At 38.3% G+C, this 19,024-nt stretch overlaps 1 long non-coding RNA gene across 2 annotated transcripts in view; it reads right to left on the bottom strand.

Moving 5' to 3' along the window:
• Window positions 1-19,024, bottom strand: part of LOC105942828 (uncharacterized) — a 135,985-nt gene that overhangs the window by 314 nt on the left and 116,647 nt on the right. Inside the window, exons 3-4 of one of the 2 annotated variants that reach the window (XR_008631426.1) lie at window positions 12,240-12,467; window positions 7,378-7,465 (exon numbers count right to left, since the gene is read on the bottom strand). This is a non-coding gene — a long non-coding RNA (uncharacterized LOC105942828). Of the gene's footprint in view, window positions 1-7,377; window positions 7,466-7,879; window positions 7,989-12,239; window positions 12,468-19,024 lie in introns of those variants that run through there. The other variant, XR_008631427.1, reaches the window with a different exon arrangement.

The raw sequence follows: 19,024 nt of genomic DNA, 5'->3' as shown, positions 1-19,024 counted from the left end.
TTTCAATGAATGCTAAGAGAGATTTTTCATTTTTCTCTCTAGTTAATATTAAGGCAGACTTATTATCAAGTTCATGAGAGATCCTTGAGGCCTTTCAGGAATGGGAAGGGTGAGAATGCCTCCAGGGCTCTTCCTGGGTTTCTAGGGGTAAGGCTTGGCACACACCTGTTAACAAAGATTTCGATTTATTAATCTTTTTATTTAAAACATATTTTATTATACCCCTCTAAACTTTTACCAAGACGGAGTGCTATGATTTCAGGTTCCCAGGGTGGTGTCTAAAATCACCCATTTACTTTTGCTAAACTTCTCTAGAAATTTAAATTACCTAAAATTTCAGTGAGCACTCAGTCAGTTGATCTCCACTGGCTTTAAGCCTGCACTATAAACATTATTCTTTTACCTAAGGGGAAAAGAAAAGAACCAGTTGCTCACTTCATTTTATTTCCTATGGGGAAAGATATGAATCACTTTGAGACCAAACTACAAAAAAAGTGCTATTGCTATCTTTAATTTAAATTTTTGGTACTTCCTTTTTGGACACCAGGGAGTCTAAAGTACCAGATAAAATTTAAAACCTTTCTGATGCTGCAACTTTAAATAATTAGATCATCAAAATCTGAAATAGTTGTGAATTTTCCCAACTTAAAAATTTCTTCATTTCAAAAGTGACCTTCCAGTGTCTTACTCCTCCACCAATTAATTGGTCTTTCTCTTCTTGTTTTCTGCTTGCACCAAATTTCAGGAAAATATGGTTAAAATGTCCTATTTCAGCTTTCAAATTACTTTAACTTTTTAATCTACCCTACCATAGTTTCTACACCATTCTTGTATTTAAAATATTTTTGCTGTCAGAACCAACACTGTTCATGTCATTAAGTTCAAAGGATACTTTTAATCCAAATTTAATCACTTAGCAACACCTTGTTGATCACTTTCTCTTTTCTGTATTTCAATCAGTACACAAACTGATAACAGTTTCCTAGTTTCCACTTATTTCTTTGATTACATACTTCAGTCTGATTTGCTAACCTTTAAGAAAAGTTTAGTGTTCTTAGTATTCACAAAGACCATTCTCTATTAATTTCCTAGGCTACCCCATTTATTTTTAAGATTTCAAATATACTCTACAGGGTCTGAGCCCGGGCTCTGGCCGAGTTTCTACCCGGGTGCCCATGCCTCTGCACAGCCGGTGGATGTGGAACGAGCAGGAACCAGAGACAGCTTTAGGATTTGGGGTTCCAGCAAGTGCTTGCAACCATGTATGGAGACTGTGAACTAAGCTTTTGCTACATGCTGTTCCAGGAAGGGAAATGATTCATTTTCCAACTTAAATCTCCGTGGACTTAATTACTAAAATACAGAAATTGTAAACCACGGCCGTGCGACATTTTAGCTCTTCATTCTCATCAGTGGAAAACTTATTATCAAATATTTACTTGTTAATAGAGCTGTATTCTTGGGGGATAAATTCCAACAAAAATAGTGAGTCTGTTTTGAAACTCCAACAACAATAGTGAGTTGTGTGTTGAAATCTGGAATGTAATCAAGGTAAAGAGAAAAGGAAGTGAAATTATCAGTCACGCATGGGGGGGAGGGTTGGGGAGTGAGGGGTGGGATGTATACTTTTTTTTTGTTTTTGTTTTTGTTTTTATTGGTGGTGGAATATGGGCACTGGTGAAGGGATGGGTGTTTGAGCATTGTATAACTGAGATATAAGCCTGAGAACTTTGTAACTTTCCACTTGGTGATTCAATAAAATAAATTAAAAAAAAAAGATTTCAAATATACTCTACAGACCAGTGGAAATTTCTACTTGCAGCCCTTATGTTTATTCTGAGCGTAACCCTATTATCCACTTGCTTATTCACTATATTCTTATGCTAAAGGCATTTTAGTATTAAATTCCCAAAACCCAGTTGTCCTCTTCCCAAGTTCCAGCAATTTTATTCACAACCCAATCCTTTGAGCATTGCTTACATATCAGTAAGTGGCACTATTTACATCCACTGCTCATGTCAGAAATATTGGTTTTATACTTGTCATGTCCCCCTTTCTACCCAACATAACCAATCACCTATTACATTCCTGCTTATTTCCCATGCATGCTTATTTCTTTCTATTCTCTTTTCCATTACTATCTTTGAGTCCAGGCAATCATCATCTCTTAATTCATAGCTTATCTAGTAGCTTTCTAACTGCTCTTTATACATACCAGGTCTCTACTTCAATCCATCATCTGTTCTCAAGTCAAAAGGCTATTTTTCATTTACTTGTCAGTGGTCCCCAAGTGATACTCAAGGGACCTGGGGATCACTTCGGAGATTTTTAGCCAACAAAGATGTTAGGTTGAATATTAAAGCCAGAGAACATGGTAGTATTTGGGCCCTCTAGTGGTGGGGACACCAGGGCTACTACAATGGTGTTCTGGGGGCCCACAGGTTACACCCAGTGATGTTTGCAGGGAGTAGGTTTTAGATGGTGCTGGGGATTAAGTAGGGAATTAACCAGGGATTAATCAAGGTCAGATGCATGCAAGACCCCTTAAGGAAACCAAGGAATCTCCCTAATAAGGAAGCTTTCTAAAAATGCAAATCCAATCATTTTTTCTTAATAACAGAGTAAAGTAAAAGATCTATATAAAACTAAGTTCTTTCTGGTCTGGCTCTCACTTATCTCATTCTCTTCTATGTTTTGGCATGCCAATCCATTCCTCCTTCTTTCAGTTAAACACATAGTTTCTTTCTTTCCTCTGAAGGCCTGCCTAAGGATCTCCAATTTATTTACCTTATTATTAAATTTTATTATTAAACAAATAAAATAGAAATAAAATAAAATAAAAAATAAAAAAAAATTGAAGATCCTTAGGCAGGCCCTCAGAGGAAAGAAAGAAACTATGTTTAACTGAAAGAAGGAGGAATGGACTGGCATGCCAAAATATAGAAAAGAATGAGATAAGTGAGAGCCAGACCAGAAAGAACTTAGTTTTATATAGATCTTTTACTTTACTCTGTTATTAAGAAGAAATGATTAGATTTGCATTTTTAAAAAGCTTCCTTATTGGGGAGATTCCTTGGTTCCCTGGGCTGGAGGGATAGCGCAGCAGGTAGGGCGTTCACCTTGCACTCAGCTGACTTGGGTTTGATTACTCCGCCACTCTCGGAGAGCCCGGCAAGCTTCCGAGAGTATCTTGCCTGCATGGCAGAGCCTGGCAAGCTACCCGTGGAGTATTCGATATGTCAAAAACAGTAACAAGTCTCACAATGAAAACGTTACTGGTGCCCACTCGAGCAAATTGACGAGCAATGGGATGACAGTGACAGTGATTTCATTTTATTTTTTTGGATCTTCAATTTTATAGTCTTTCTTCCTCAGGAACAGGATCCAGCAACCTTTGAAAGGGAGGATCATAAAGGAATTCTAGACATTGTGGGCCAGTAGGTTAATCCCTCATTCAAGTGTTCAACCTGATAGCATATTACTCAAGGAGACATAGACAATGTTTAGTAAATGAAAATATGTAAATGAATGAGCATGACTGTGCTTTTCTGATAATGAAAACAAACTGGGCTGGGGCAGTTTGCCACTCTGTCTCTAACATGCCAATAATCACCAATCTCACAACTTCATTTCCCATTTTATTTTCTCACTGAAACTTCTCCTGATCAAGGTAAATCTGCCCCTATTAAATATATTTGTAACACAAAGTGCATTTCTCTTTCATAGAACTGACGGTAAATATCATTACTCAGATATGTACAATTCTTCAGTCAATAGTTATCTTTCCTTTGAAGCTGTAACTCTGATAGACTGGGAAATATATTTACATTGCTATTTTATTCCCAGCATGTGGTGAAGAACATGACACAAAGTAGCAATTAATAAATATTTGTTGAATAAATGAAAGATTAATTTGCTATCTTATTTTTTAGTAAGCAGTTTGTCTTTCTGAGCCTTAACTCTCCATCTGGAAATAAATATGATAATAATAGTTACTTTTTGGGTTTGTTTCAAGGTAATATTTATGACTGCATTTTTAAAATCTGTAAAACAACATAGTAACATAAGAGAAACATTAGTATAATGCCTTATTTACCAGTATACGTGTAAATACAGCCCAAAGCCCAGACCTCTGGCTTGCTATGTTGGACTTTATTAAGATTGGTTTTGCTTTAGGGAGGAATTTTCAAAAACAAATGAAACAAAGGACTGTGTGACAGAAATCATGTATATCCCACAATGGCTAACATATTTACTTTCTAGCCCTTAACAGAAAAGCCTTGCTGAGTAGGCTCAGACTAGTGTCTATGTGTAAATAAATATGTTAATGGATTAAATAAAAGAGTGATTACTACTTTGCAAATATATCCCTATTTTAATATTTTGCTGACTGAAGGCAGTACCATATCTCACTGCCTTTCTTCCATTCAACAATGCATATAATCAAATCAAAGCATTGGAAATAGAGCTGGGGATGTGACTCTTTTTTTTTTTTTTTTTTTTTGCTTTTTGGGTCACACCCGGTGATGTTCAGGGGTTACTCCTGGCTTTGCACTCAGGAATTACTCCTGGCGGTGCTCGGGGGACCCTATGGGATGCTGGGAATCGAACCCGGGTCAGCCGAGTGCAAGGCAAATGCCCTACCCGCTGTGCTATCACTCCAGCCCCCCTGGGGATGTGACTCAAAGGTAAAGCACAGGCCTCCATTCATGGCCCCAATAGCACAAGAAAAAACAGAATATTTATTCTTTCAGAATTGTGAAAACACCTCTCAAGGACCTTTATTTTTATTTATTTATTTATTTTTTTGCTTTTTGGGTCACACCTGGCAATGCACAGGGGTTACTCCTGGCTGTGCACTCAGGAATTACTCCTGGCAGTGCTCAGGGGACTATATGGGATGCTGGGAATCAAACCCGGGTCGGCCGCATTGCAAGGCAAATGCCCTACCCGCTGTGCTATTGCTACAGCCCCCTCTCAAGGACCTTTAAATAATAATTAAAAAAATACATATAAAGGAATCTATACATACATTCATTTTCTCTCAGTTATATGAAAATTTATTTTTATTTTTCCTAGAGATGGTACAGGAGTCACGAAGCATGCCTGCTGGGGCGGGGCCTGTTTGTAGCATCTGGGATCAAATTCAAGGCCTCACACATTCTAGGCTCAACCACTTGAGCATTCACCCTCTGCTACACCCCGCCCCAAAACATTTCTACATTCGAAACATTTACTTATTTTTGAAACAGAAGGCCTGTGTGGCTGGGGAATGGGCCAGAGACAGGAGGCTGGAGGCCCAGAAAACCATTCCCTCTGAAAGCCTTTGCCTGCTGCTATGTTCACAGTTACCATGGGGAAGTCCAAATCTATATAAATCATTTTATAGTATTACGCAAAATACTGAGATATTCCTCCTTTGGGAAGGCATCATTCTTACAGATATTAGAAATGACCAATTTATAGGAAGCAAAGAGGCTTCATACAAAGCAAAGCAATATAAAACACTGCATTGAAAAGAAAATGAAGGCTGGAGAGAGAGATCAAAGAGCTGGAGCACGTGCTTTGCAGGAGGAGGCCCAGGTTTGATACCCAGAATCACACGAACCCTGAGTACAACCAGAGGCAACCTCTTAGCACTGAGTGCGAGTAGTCCCTGAACAAAACTGGGTGTGCCACCCAAATAAACAACAGTAACAACAACGAATTGCAAGTTAAAAGGTTAAGGTTCAAGCTTGAACTCTACTTCTTACTTATTTTGTCATCGTGAAAAGATTCATTGATCTATTTTAACTTGATATTCCCATCTAGAGATGGAGAGTAAATACTGAGGCTATTTAATAAAAAGTAATGAGTCAGATGCTTTACATAGATATTTGTGCTCTGTGTATCAAATTGTAAAGCAGACATCATTAGCCCCATTATATAAATGAAGAAATTGATATTCAGAGAGGCTAGTCAGAGGAAGTAAAAGATTCAAAGTCAATTCCTGACAAGGAGTATGAAATAATGAAGCTACTAATTAATGTATTTAAACTCTGTACTCTTATCATCACTGTCACTGTCACTGTCATCCTGTTGCTCATTGATTTGCTCGAGCAGGCACCAGTGACGTCTCCATTATGAGACTTGTTACTGTTTTTGGCATATCGAATATACCACAGGTAGCTTGCCAGGCTCTGTCATGCGGGCGAGATACTCTTGGTAGTTTGCCAGGTTCTCCGAGAGGGGTGGAGGAATCGAACTTGGGTCGGCCACTTGCAAGGCGAACGCCCTACCCGCTGCGCTATCACTCCAGCCCACTCTTATCATTTATGTGTATATTTGTTTTCTTGTTTGCTTGTTTGTTTGGAGAGAGATGGGATGCCTCACAACCAGTGCTCAGAAAGCCTGAAGCCCCCAGAACAATTCTCAGCCAACCTGGCTGATGGCTTAATGCAAAGGCCCAAGATTGTGATGTACCCATTTCTCCACCAGTGCCCAATTTCCACCACCAATGGTACCAGCAACCCTCCCACCACTTCCACCCTGTCCCCTCCACCCCGTCCTGCCTCTGTGGCAGGGCATAGGGACATTAACTTCTGTACTGCCCACCCTATAAAAATCCAACCCTGCAAAAGAGTTCTACAAACCCTAGCTTTAGAAAAAATGTTTTAGAAGTTTCCCTTGTTATATTATCATTTACACCTTAAAAGTCGATGGTTTTCTTTTTAAACTTAATTCTATGCCTTTAGAGAATTGTAAAGAGGAGATGTTTCATTATAAGAACAAACTAAATTGCGAAAACATAACTACATAGAAGTTCTAGATTTTGAGAATTTCCTCTGTGTATCAAAGAGATTCTGAACTCTTTTTTTTTTCTTTTTGGGTCACATCCGGTGTTGCACAGGGGTTACTCCTGGCTCATGCACTCAGGAATGTGGGCCTGGCGGTGCTCAGGGGACCATATGGGATGCTGGGAATCAAATCCGGGTCAGCCGAGTGCAAGGCAAACGCCCTACCCACTGTGCTATTGCTCCAGCCCCCTCTGAACTCTTTTTATTTTACAATATTCCATTCTGCATTTTTTTTTCTCCAGAGGGCATGCTCCAAAGTGGTGCTCAGGCAGGCAGGAAGACTTCCCTGCAATATTCTGCCTGGCTCTGTGGGCCTGTTATGTGGTACTGCTCTGGCCAGTAGTGTGGGAAGACCCCAGGACTACACCTTATGATGCTTTGGGGACCATGTAAAGAAGAGTTTACTGCATGCAGGCAAGCACACACTATGTAGCCTTTGAGCTAATGCCCCAGAAGCCCCTCTCATTCTGTTTTTGACACACTCGTTAAATATACAACACATCAGTTGATCTCTTACACCTTTATACCTTTGCTTCATTACCTCACGTAGTCTGCCATGCTGGATACACCATTACTTCAGTTCATCATTCCCTCTCTATAGCCAAGGAACTTCTAGAGAAAGAGTAAATCTGGAGGGGACAAAAGCACAGAAATTATTTTTGTTGCCAGGACATTTGAAAAACATTTGGGGGCCGACACACAGGGGTACTTCTGGCTTATTTCTGACTTTGCACTCAAGGATCACTCCTGGCAGGCTTAGGGAACCATATGGGGTGCCTGGGATGAAACCAGGGTTTACTGCATGCAAGGCAAATGTTCTACCTGGTTTGTTTCTTAATGTTAAGAAACTTGATGTAAAACAATTTTCCACTAAAGAAAGGATTCCTCCATCAGATGAGAAAACATTTACTTAATGGTCAGAAAAATGTTTTAATTTTCTAAGGAAGTTCATCCCAAAGATTAAGCTGTTCACATACAAAAAGCCATTCACCTTGGTTCAAGTGTCACCTCAAAGAAGTTTTCCACTGTTAATATCAGGCAATTATCAATAGCTTGGCATATTTTATCAAGGCACCTCTATCCTTTATGGTAACATTATAATTTATTCCTCTGAATTGTATTTTATGGTTCATCTTTCTTCATAGATAATACCTAAGGACATAGATTATATTATTCTCATGCTCACACCAAGCCCTTAATCCACATTTGTTTTTCCTAATAGGATTCTACCTATATTCTTCATACCCAATGATTTCAATACTTTTGTTTCTGCCTTTAGACACACATATAAAGTATTTGTCAATTTTGTACATTAAAATAATTTTAAAATTAAAAAATGTTAGGACCAGCAAGATAATAATGATGGTACTGGTACAGAGCTTGGTTTGCATATGACTGCTGCAGGCTTGATCCCTGACACCCTGTAAAGTTCTGAACACCTCCAGGGTGATCCCTGAGCATCACCAGGTGTGGCCCAACTTCTCACAAAAAGAACTAAAATTATCCTTGAACATAATTATAGAACAAGTGGTAGAACCTTTATCTATTCTCAGCTATCTTTTAAGAAAAAATCTCATGTAATGTTATTCTATACTCCACAAATGAGATTTTCTTTTTCTTTAAACTGTTAACAGCTTTTCTTAAAAGATAGCTGAGAATAAAGGTTCTACCACTTGTTCTATAATTATGTTCAAGTATAATTTTTGTTCTTTTTGGAGGAGGATTTGTTTGAGCGGGCACCAGTAATGTCTCTCATTGAGAGACATATTTGGGCCACACCTGGTGAATCACCGATTGCCCTATAGCTGGAAGCCTGCTTCATGAGCAGAGGTGAGAAGGTAGATGGAATAGAGAAGGGATCATTAAGAAAATGATGGTTGGAGGAATCATTCGGGATGGGAGATGCATGCCAAAAGTAGATAATGGACCAAACATGATGGCCTCTTGGTGTCTGTGTTGCAAGCCATGATGCCCAAAAGTAGAGAGAGAGTATGGGAAATATTGTCTGCCATGGAGGCAGGGGGAGGGTGGGAAAGGGGGATGGTATACCTGGGATATTGGTGGTGGGGAATGTGCACTTTGGAGGGATGGTTGTTTGATCATTGTGTGATTGTAACCCAAACATGAAAGCTTATAACTATCTCACAGTGTTTCAATAAAATAAAATAAAATTTTTTAAAAAAGAGGGGTTGGAGATATAGTACGGCGGGTAGGGCATTTGCCTTGCCCGCGGCCGACCCGAGTTCGATTCCCAGCATCCCATATGGTTCCCTGAGCACTGACAGGAGTAATTTCTGAGTGCATGAACCAGGAGTAACCCCTGAGCATAGCCGGGTGTGACTCAAAAAGGAAAAAAAAAAAAAAAGAAAACAGACTATCATCATGGTATAAAAAAAAAGAAAAAGAAAATCACCTTAAAGTTAAAATTATAAATGAAATAGACTTTACTATATAAACATATACAGCATTTTAGGGACTGAGGGTACATGAGAACATGCTTTGCATGTATCGGATCCTGGGCTCAATTTCCAGCATTTTTCTCCTGAAAATAAAGCTTTTAGAAACATTATATGTTTTCACGATATGTTCTTGCATTGCAGTATTGTTTCTTAGAGCAGCAATAATTCATCCAGCTTTGCGGCCCGATTGTGCAGTAGTAGGACTCAGCAATGCTGTGCAAGGGGTCACTGGCAGTGTGCTTTTGGGAGTATGCAGTGTTAGGGATGGAACTCATGGCCCTCTGGAAGGCATGTCCTCCAAACTTTTCATCTATTTACCATATCCCAGACATATTTTTTAAAAAAGTTTTTCATTTCAGTTTTCACAATGGAGATGTACTATTTAAAAACAGAAATAAAATATTTTATTTGAGCAGTAGTACTGGGAATTGTAAAGCATGCTCTTAGCCCATGTATATATCTTTCTGGCCCAGACAGTTTGCTTTTGAAAGAAAATCATAAATTAAAAGAATTGGGATCTAAAAATTATAAAAAATGAAAATCTGGACCTCCCCACCAAATGAGAAAAAAAAATTGGAGGCATTATTTAATATAATGCTATCTTGGTCTCCAAAATCCCAATTAAAAAAAAAGCAAGAGAGATAATACAGGCATGAGGCACATGCCTTACATATACCCATGCACCTCTGGGGTTAGTCCAGTATATCTCCAGCAGTACAGGGTCCAAGGACCTCTGTATGGTCAGGTCAGTGTTGAACCACTGGACCACTTGGCTGAGAATTGCTCAAGGTCTTCAGGCCTCCTAAGCACCACTTGGGAGGCCCAACTTGAAAAAGAAGAAAATAAAACAAGTAAAAGAGGTACAGAGGAAAAACATAAATCCACAAATGCCTAAAAATATTCCATTTTAGCACTGCCCAAAAATGCATAATAAAACAAGATTGTGGACAGACATTTATTCTATGATTATTCTAAGCCAAATAGCAGACATTAATCTAGATGAATCCCATTTTCTTGTGCTTCGTTTCTTTATAATCTGTAAATTGCATATTCACAAATTGAAGTTTATAAAATCAAACAAATCAAACTTTTCACTTTTTGATTATCTTGTTAGTTTTGGGACTGCATCAGCACAACTCGGGAGCTACTCCAGAAAGTTTCTAGGGTGTGGCACCTTGCAGTGCTTGGGGACCAGGCAGTGCAGACCCAATGTGCGCCTTGCTCATACAAAGCATAGTTCTTTTAGCTGTCTCCCCAGTACAGTATTTTTTATTGATTGATTGATTGATTGATTGCTTTTTGAGTCACACCCGGCGATGCACACAGGTTACTCCTGGCTCTATGCTCAGGAATTACTCCTGGCGGTGCTCAGGGGACCATATGGGATGCTGGGATTCAAACCCGGGTCGGCCTTGTGCAAGGCAAACGCCCTACCCGCTGTGCTATCGCTCCAGCCCCAAGTACAGTATTTTTAAATTGAAGTGCATATATTGTTTTATAGACATACTACCGTTGAATAGACTAGATTATATACAAAAATTTTATATGCATAAAGACAAAAAATCATTTGACTATCTTTATTGTGCAGAGGTTCCCGCAGACACAGAGCATGTGACCCAGTGTGCACACACCTTTTCGCAGGTTCAGGCTGAGGGTGTGAGCCCCGAGCTCAGGGAGAGAAGGAGCAGCCACCTGGGCACGGGGTGCCCGTGGACACACCTGCCTCCAGTCCAGACACTTCTAGAAGGTTCCCTATAGCCTCTGAAATAGGGCGGGCAGGCCACAGCACTGCAGGATCCTCTCCTCCACTGGCCAACTTGGGGAACGGAGGCAGGAGAAAGGCCTGTGATCGCCTTTATTTTTGTTTTATGTATCTTTGTGTTTGGGGTGGGCTGGACCGATAGCCCAGTGGGTAGGGCGTTTGCCTTGCATGTGACTGGTTTGATTCCTCCGTCCCTTTCTGAGAGCCTGGCAGAATACCAAGAGTATCTCGTCCACAGGGCTCAATATGCCAAAAATAGTAACAACAAGTCTCACAATGGAGATGTTACTGGTGCCCACTTGAACAAATGGATGAGCAATGGGATGACAGTGATACAGTGATCTTTATTGTGATATTTATTTTACTATTGTGATCTGAAACTGAATCCATAATATTATGAATTCATAGCAATAACAGTAACTCCAAGGTGAGCCTGAGATTTCAACTCTTTAGAATTACTTTGAGCCAGAAATTCCCCTTTCAAAGCTGAGGGAATTATCAATAAGTCATATTGAAGCACAAATTATATTATTTATAACAATTAAAAATTATTAAATATGTTTTATGTGATAATTTAATGAAAATAATTTTCAATGCATTTAATTATATATAAAAGTGTTAATGAAAAAGCAGGAAAGGAAAGATATATCATCTAGTTTAATTTTCCTGTATTGCAAGTTTCAAACTATAGTATTTACAATATATATGGGCATACCCATTTTCATACAAATGGTAAATAGCTGAATGAAATATTAGAAAAGCCAATAAAAATTCCATGATAATATCAAAGAACATACTTTCCTTTCATTTTTCATATTTATAATCAAAGGCCCTTGCCTCTTGGAGAGCCTGGCAAGCTACCGAGAGTATCCTGCCCACATAGATAAGCCTGGCAAGCTCTCCGTGGCATATTCAATATGCCAAATACAGTAACAATAACAGGTCTCATTCCCCTGACCCTGAAAAGAGCCTCCAATTGTTGGGAAAAACGAGTAAGGAGAGGCTGCAAAAATCTCAGGGCTGGGACGAATGGAGCCGTTACTGGTGCCGGCTCGAGTAAATCAATGAACAATGGGATGACAATGATACAGTGCTACAGTGAATCAAACGCCCTATAATGAGGATGTCTCTCACTGAAAGACCCTCCAAGCAGAGCTCGGGGAAGCCTGGTGATACACTTACCTAGGGTGCCAGTCTTTTACAGTTCAGTGTTCAGGCTAGGATGTGGGTTCACACTCTGGCTCAGAAGTGCCGGACCACCTCAGTGGTGGTCAGTAGCAAGCAGAGCCACATCCTGTAATGCTTGGGGTGTGGGCTGGCATGCAGTTCCTGGGATTGAACTGGGAGCCTAGTATATGGAAGGTATGTAACTCTTTGTGCCATTTCCTTGATGCCCGTATTCATGATATCCTAACATAAAATACAGAAAATAAAAACATTATTTGTAAATACCTTTTACTATCAGGTATTTGATAAATGCAATGTTTTGCATGGTTTTGTTTCTCTTTGTTTGTAATGATAATTTACTTACTATCATCCAATATTAGTAAAAATGTGATATATGAAGGTTGGGGATATATGAAGGCTAGGGTGCATATGTAAGGCAGGCAAGTCATCCTCATAGGTCTGAATTGACTTCCGGCATTACATGAATCCTCAAGAATCACAAGGCGTGTGACCTCAAGACTCCCAAGCACCATAGGGGTGGCCCCGGTGGTCCATAGCATTGCATCGTTGGGCCCTGAATATTGATTGAATATCACAGGAAGTGATCCCAGGTATCCTGAGTACCACTTGGAGGTTCTCCCTACCTCATTTCCTCTGAACCTCCACAAATGGCATAGATGTACATGAGCTCCCTTTCTAGAACCCATGATATATTGGAAAACTGAGTAGTTTGCAAAGCTTTAGAGCAAGCTTACAAACTGAGATTATTATACCTCTGTTGTGACTATCCTAGTAATATATAAAAGAATATCTTACTGTAATACTTTATTATAGAATATTTAGGTTATTTCTGGCTTCAAGATTTTGTTGAATTTTTATATATCAGTTACACTGTTATTTAATTTCCATGAAGTATAATAATTTACTACTATAATTAAGATTATAGTGATAATTACTTTAACACTTTAATTTTTTTTATAATTTTAGATTCTCCTTTAAGAGTAATGGGAACAGTTAGTGAAGGTAAACTTCAGGCTCTTCTTGTGGAATATAATGCTTATAGTATCCCAGCCTAATATCATCCAAACATGCAAAAGAGAAAAAATTAGTTCAACCGGGTGTGTGTTCTTTACTTCAATTAAAGTCACACAGTTGGATACCTACTGTTGCCAAAACAGTAATATAATTTATACATTATAGTTCACACAGTAAAACTACACTAAAAGTCATTTAACAATATTTATAACACCATAAAATACAGTGTTAAAATATATGAACTGCAATATGTAGCAAAATTATAAAATTTGTTTCTCATCATCAGTGATTAAAACCAGAATCATTGCTCTAGCCTCAATACCCACAACCCTGGTGACAGATTAGAATTCAAATCTTAATGATCAATTTACAATTAACAAGATAGAAGTGAAACAAATTAAACCAACCATTATATATAACGAGACCCAGCGGACTCCCATTGTTCCTCTTAATTATAAAACACAAATCACAAATACACAATGGGCAGTGTTAGACATCAATCCACCAGACTAGCAACCCAGAACGTGACAATGAAGGAAAAAGAAGAGATGGAAAACCTTGTAGATCCGAATTCTGGGCTCTATATCCTGTTATTTTTAAAGTGCAAGTATTGACAGGCTAAAGCTCAACACATGTTTGATCTCCACTCTGCAGGTGGCAGGGGCTCATTCTCAGCCAGTGCCCAACATTTCCAAGTTCTTCCCAAGCCACGTTTTAAAATGCAGTGCAAATCTTTCACCGCTGAATCATCTAGGCACCTGGGGAGAGGGAATCTTCCTGTGATAGAGAAAAATCACAGTTGCACCAGAAGTATTTAAATGTCTCTCCTTACTAATCTCAGAAACAACCTTCTAACTATAATAGTTGTTAGAGAATCCTGGGGATTAAAGATGATAGGGGTATTAAAAGTTTATGTGCATTTAGACTAAAATCAGTCAGGATATCTGCCTGAGATGAATTAAAAGCGAAACTGAATGAAAATCTTTTATGTAATCGTCAAAAATAAGCGGTATAGGGTCTGGGACAGAGCTCCAAGGACTCATGTGCATGCTTGACATGCATGAAGCCCTGAGTTCAATTCTCAGCAATGTGTGACCATCTCCCCAGTACCACTGGTACAGCCCTGGTGGCCCCCAGAGCTACTGGGCTGAGAAGCATTGCATCACCTCACAATGACACTGAAACCATCAGGGCAAAGCACTAGGATGAGAATCACTGACAGTGTCCCTATACCTCCAACACCAAGTTAGAGACCCACTTCTCAAAAGAAGCTACAGAAAATGATTCTATAATTAGCAGTTCATTTTTTGGTCTTAAAATATATAGTGGCATTTACAAACTCTGGGATTCTAGATACCATTTGAGCAGTGTGGAACATACAAACCACAGGAAAATATAATGCTAGTCACTGTGATAAAGGTTTTCAAGAGAACCCATGCAATAGGCACTGCCATAATGTGACATATCTGTTTAGGGAGAAAATATACAGCAACAACAATAACAACAACACACAGGCACATAAACGATTTCTAAATACTTTCACAGAGCAGCCTAGCATGAGGCTGGGTTTTTTTTTTTTTTAAAAAAAAGCATGTATGGAATAGGGTCAGATATATAGTTCAGTGGTAGAGTACATACATCTCATGTAGTAGGCCGTAGGCTCAATCACTAGCACAAAAAATAAGAAAGGGGAAAAAAGAGAAATATGAAAATGGGTGAGGTCAGATAGCCACAGTCAGAATTCCTGATGATTCTGCATTAAAAAACTTAATCTGAATATTCTGTATTAATTTTTTATTGGCTTTTGAATAACAAAACCCAAAGAGGAATATAACTAGTATTGGGAGCAAAAATTTATTTTAAAATTTAGACCAGTACAAAATAGATACATCTATTATCAGGAAAAAATTACTGTAGTAATCTGAACAAAACCTGAACCAAGATTACAGTACAGTTTAAAGGCTGTATATCTACAATGATAATGCTATAAAAAACTCAAAAAGTCAGATTTTTCTTACATTGAAGCAGAGAAAAAATCTTTTATCCTAAAAGATTTTCATGTGTTATGTGAAGAGAAGTATGCTACTGGAAAGCTTATGCTGGGATTTGTAAATTTAGTTTTTTGTTTTTTGTTGTTTTTGCTTTTTGGGTCACACCTGGTGATGCTCAGAGGTTACTCCTGGCTCATGCACTCAGGAATTACTCCTGACGGTGCTTGAGGGACCACATGGGATGATGCTGGGAATCAAACCCAGGTCGGCTGCATGCAAGGCAAATGCCCTACCCGCTGTGCTATTATTCCAGTCTTAGTAAATTTAGTTTTTTAAAATTTAAGGATAATTTAAGTTTGATTATTAGCAGATATTTATTTATAACTACTTATAATAATTCAATAAACTTTACATTTGGTAAGATTTCAAATCTTATAGGTTGTATAAGATAAGTGGATAATATTAAATGGAAAGTTAAATAATATCAAAATGGAAAGTTAAGTTTTTTATTAATCAGTCATTAAAGAAGTCACAGCATTTTATATAGAGACAAAGGAAAATAATAATACATTAAACACCAATATATAAAAATCTAAATCTGCAAATTTATTCCACTTAATTCTTCCTTTTGAGGTGCATGAAATGCAATTTTTATAAACTATATGGGTTCTCAAAGTTATAAGAACAATAAGAATTTATTCACTGTGTGTTATCTGGCAGTCCTTAATTTTACATCAATTTACAAGGCTACAGTAGAAGCTTATTTTGTTTCTTACAGTGTTCATAAAACAAGATACCAGAACCAGACCTAGAATATAAACAGATCCACATTTAAAAAAAAATCCTCTTTTGTCTTTAAATGGGTCTTCATTATGGCATATATTTTAAGTTAATCAGAAAATATCCCTCAGAGTCTTTCTATAAAGACAAAAATATCTAGGGGAAATGATAGACAAAGTTATGGTCATGACCCTTGAGGTAATGCCATGAAGGAATGAAGAGATAGATCAGTGGCAACACCTAATATGTGCAAGGCCCTGAATTTGATGTCTTGTAGTGCAGGTTTATTAAGACTGCCAGGTGTAGTCTTGGTGGTCCATGAATAAATACCACCTAGTATTGGTGAGCTTTGACAAGAGAGATTATTTCTTTAAAATATTTATTTATTTATTTTTATTGAATCACCATGTGGAAATTTACAAAGCTTTCAGGTTTAAGTCTCAGTTACACAATGCTCGAACACCCATCCTTTCACCAGTGCACATATTCCACCACCAAGAACCACAGTAAGCCTGCCCACCACCCCTCCAGCCTCCCAGCTTCCCACCCCGCCTGTGTAGCTGATAAATTTCACTTTACTTTGATTACATTCAATATTTCAACAAAAAACTCACTATTATTATTTGGAGTTTCCCCCTCCCAAAGTCGGACCTGCTGGAAAGGAAGCATTTGATAATTTGTTTTCCATTTCTGAGAACGAAGAGATATGAGGATGTGTGGCCACAATAGCAGCCGCGAGGTGACAAAAGAGATTCTTATCTAATTTATTATTATTTAAAAAAAATACAATTCCAAGAATTACAGTAACAGCTACTGAGTTCTTTATATATGCAGGCAAGTATGTGTACTTGTTTGCCTCTGTATTTCTAATTCCAACCAACAAGAAACCTGCAGCATTTTAGAAATGTTTTATAGCTGAAGAAACTGAGGTTTTGAGAGATCAGGAAATGTACTTGTGTTTACTGAGCTAAGGGTAGAGGCAAGATTGAAATCTAGTTGTGTCTGAATTTCAAAGTGTTTTTTACTGCCATTGTCTGTCCTCAACAGAGGAAAAGGCTGGAACCAGACTCAGCTCCAGGGTATAAAGGTGGGAGTGGGTAGGACCATATTTATTTTCTTCACTAATTCAATGAATATGTATTAAATGTCAATTGTGTGTCAGACAGACAGGAACACATTCAGTTTGCAAAGTAGTGACCTGGAGCTAAAGAGAAAGAAGTGAGAGAAGCTGAAGAGGTCTGGGATCAAGTTCACTAGAGTAGAACAGGGTATGTTGACAGACCTAGAGCAGGAAAAAGGAACTTTGGGACATGGGTCATGGACCACAGGTCAATATAGGACATATGGTTAACCCTAGTATACTAAGTATACCTCTTTCTCCATGGAAATTTAAAAAGTAATTTCTCCTTCCCAAACTCCCAGAATAACTATTTTGTCCTCAGCTTTCTTTAATATTTGAAATTAAATCCTCTACCTGTGGTAAGAAAGACTAAAAATACCTTTGTTAAAATAATTTATCTCTCCCAGTTATAAGTAAATCTTTGAGTATAGGCTTCTTCCTATTAACTAGGATAATTGCTGTGTTAGTTATGAAAAATTATATATATTGAGTACATAGCACACCTTTCTCTTTTAGATGTTTTAATTGTGACCCTTTAGAAGTGTAGACAAGGAACAATCACAAAGCAATCCTAATAAAATACCATAACCCCAGATCAACATAGCACTGTAGCACTGCAGCACTGTTGTCCCGTTGTTTATTGACTTGCTTGAGCGGGCACCAGTAATGTCTCCATTGTGAGACTTGTTGTTACTGTTTTTGGCATATCGAATATCCCACGGGTAGCTTGCCAGGCTCTGCCGTGTGGGTGGGATACTCTCGGTAACTTTCGGGGCTCTTTGAGAGGGACGTTGGAATTGAACCCGGGTCAGACAAGTGCAAGGCAAACGCCCTGCCCACTGTGCTATTGCTCCAGCCTAAATGATATAATCAGTTTTGTTTCTAACAAATTACTACTTTTGGATCTATGGGAGGAAAATCAAGTTATTTCTGGTTAAGAATCAATACTGTCAATAGTTTATAAGGTTGCTCTTCATGATACAGTCATTTAAGTTTCTTGTTAAATTTTCTAAATGTGTCTGGTCTTTGTCCCCTGAGTTTTCTCCTATCCAATAGGATATTTAATTAGCACTTTCTTAGAAAGTACACATGTCAGAGAATATTCTGAATGATTCTTGAATACTGTGCCTCTGTGTGAGCAGACAGAAAGGATTTATACACTATCCTCTTCTTCCAAAGATTCAGGGATGGGGATTCCATTAGCTAAACCAACTTACTGGTTGGTAACCTAAGCAGGGCTTAAAGTAATTGTTTATGCCTCGATCCTCATCCTCCTGTGTATTATTTTGGCGTGAGATCCTAATTCAGTATTTTGTTTGCTGAGCCATACCACTTATCTGATGAAGACCTAAGTGAGTTTCAGAAAAACTCAGAAGAGGGGTTGGAATGATAGTATAGCAGCGAGGGTACTTGCCTTGCATGTGGCTGACCTGGGTTCAATCTCTAGCACTCTATCTGGTCCCCTGAGCACCACCTCGAGTGATCTCTGAGTGCAGAACTAGGAATAAGTCCTGAGAACCACTGGGTATGCCCCCGTCCCCCAAACAAAGGAAAAGAAAAACTCAGGAGAGAATATATACAAGATTTTCCTTCATCACATTGTAATATGGTGCTCAAGATATAGTTAACTGTGCATATGTTTTATTTTATAGTTCAATTAGAACCGATTATGTCCAATATCATTCTTTTAGAAAAAGAGACCAGACTTCAAGTCAGACAAAAAAAAATCTGTATGACATTATGCAGATACTGTCAAACCTGACATGGTAACTCAGGTTTCTTGTGTATTAGAGTACAAAATAATTTATTTAAAGAGAATCATTAAAATATTCAGAAAATTTATTAAGATTCTAACCAATTTTCTGGAGGAGACA

The sequence above is a fragment of the Sorex araneus genome, chromosome 9 (genome assembly GCF_027595985.1).
Source record: "Sorex araneus isolate mSorAra2 chromosome 9, mSorAra2.pri, whole genome shotgun sequence".
Classification (NCBI taxonomy): domain Eukaryota; kingdom Metazoa; phylum Chordata; class Mammalia; order Eulipotyphla; family Soricidae; genus Sorex; species Sorex araneus.
Note: the sequence above shows the minus strand (reverse complement) of the source record. Positions and strands in the feature narration are given on the sequence as shown.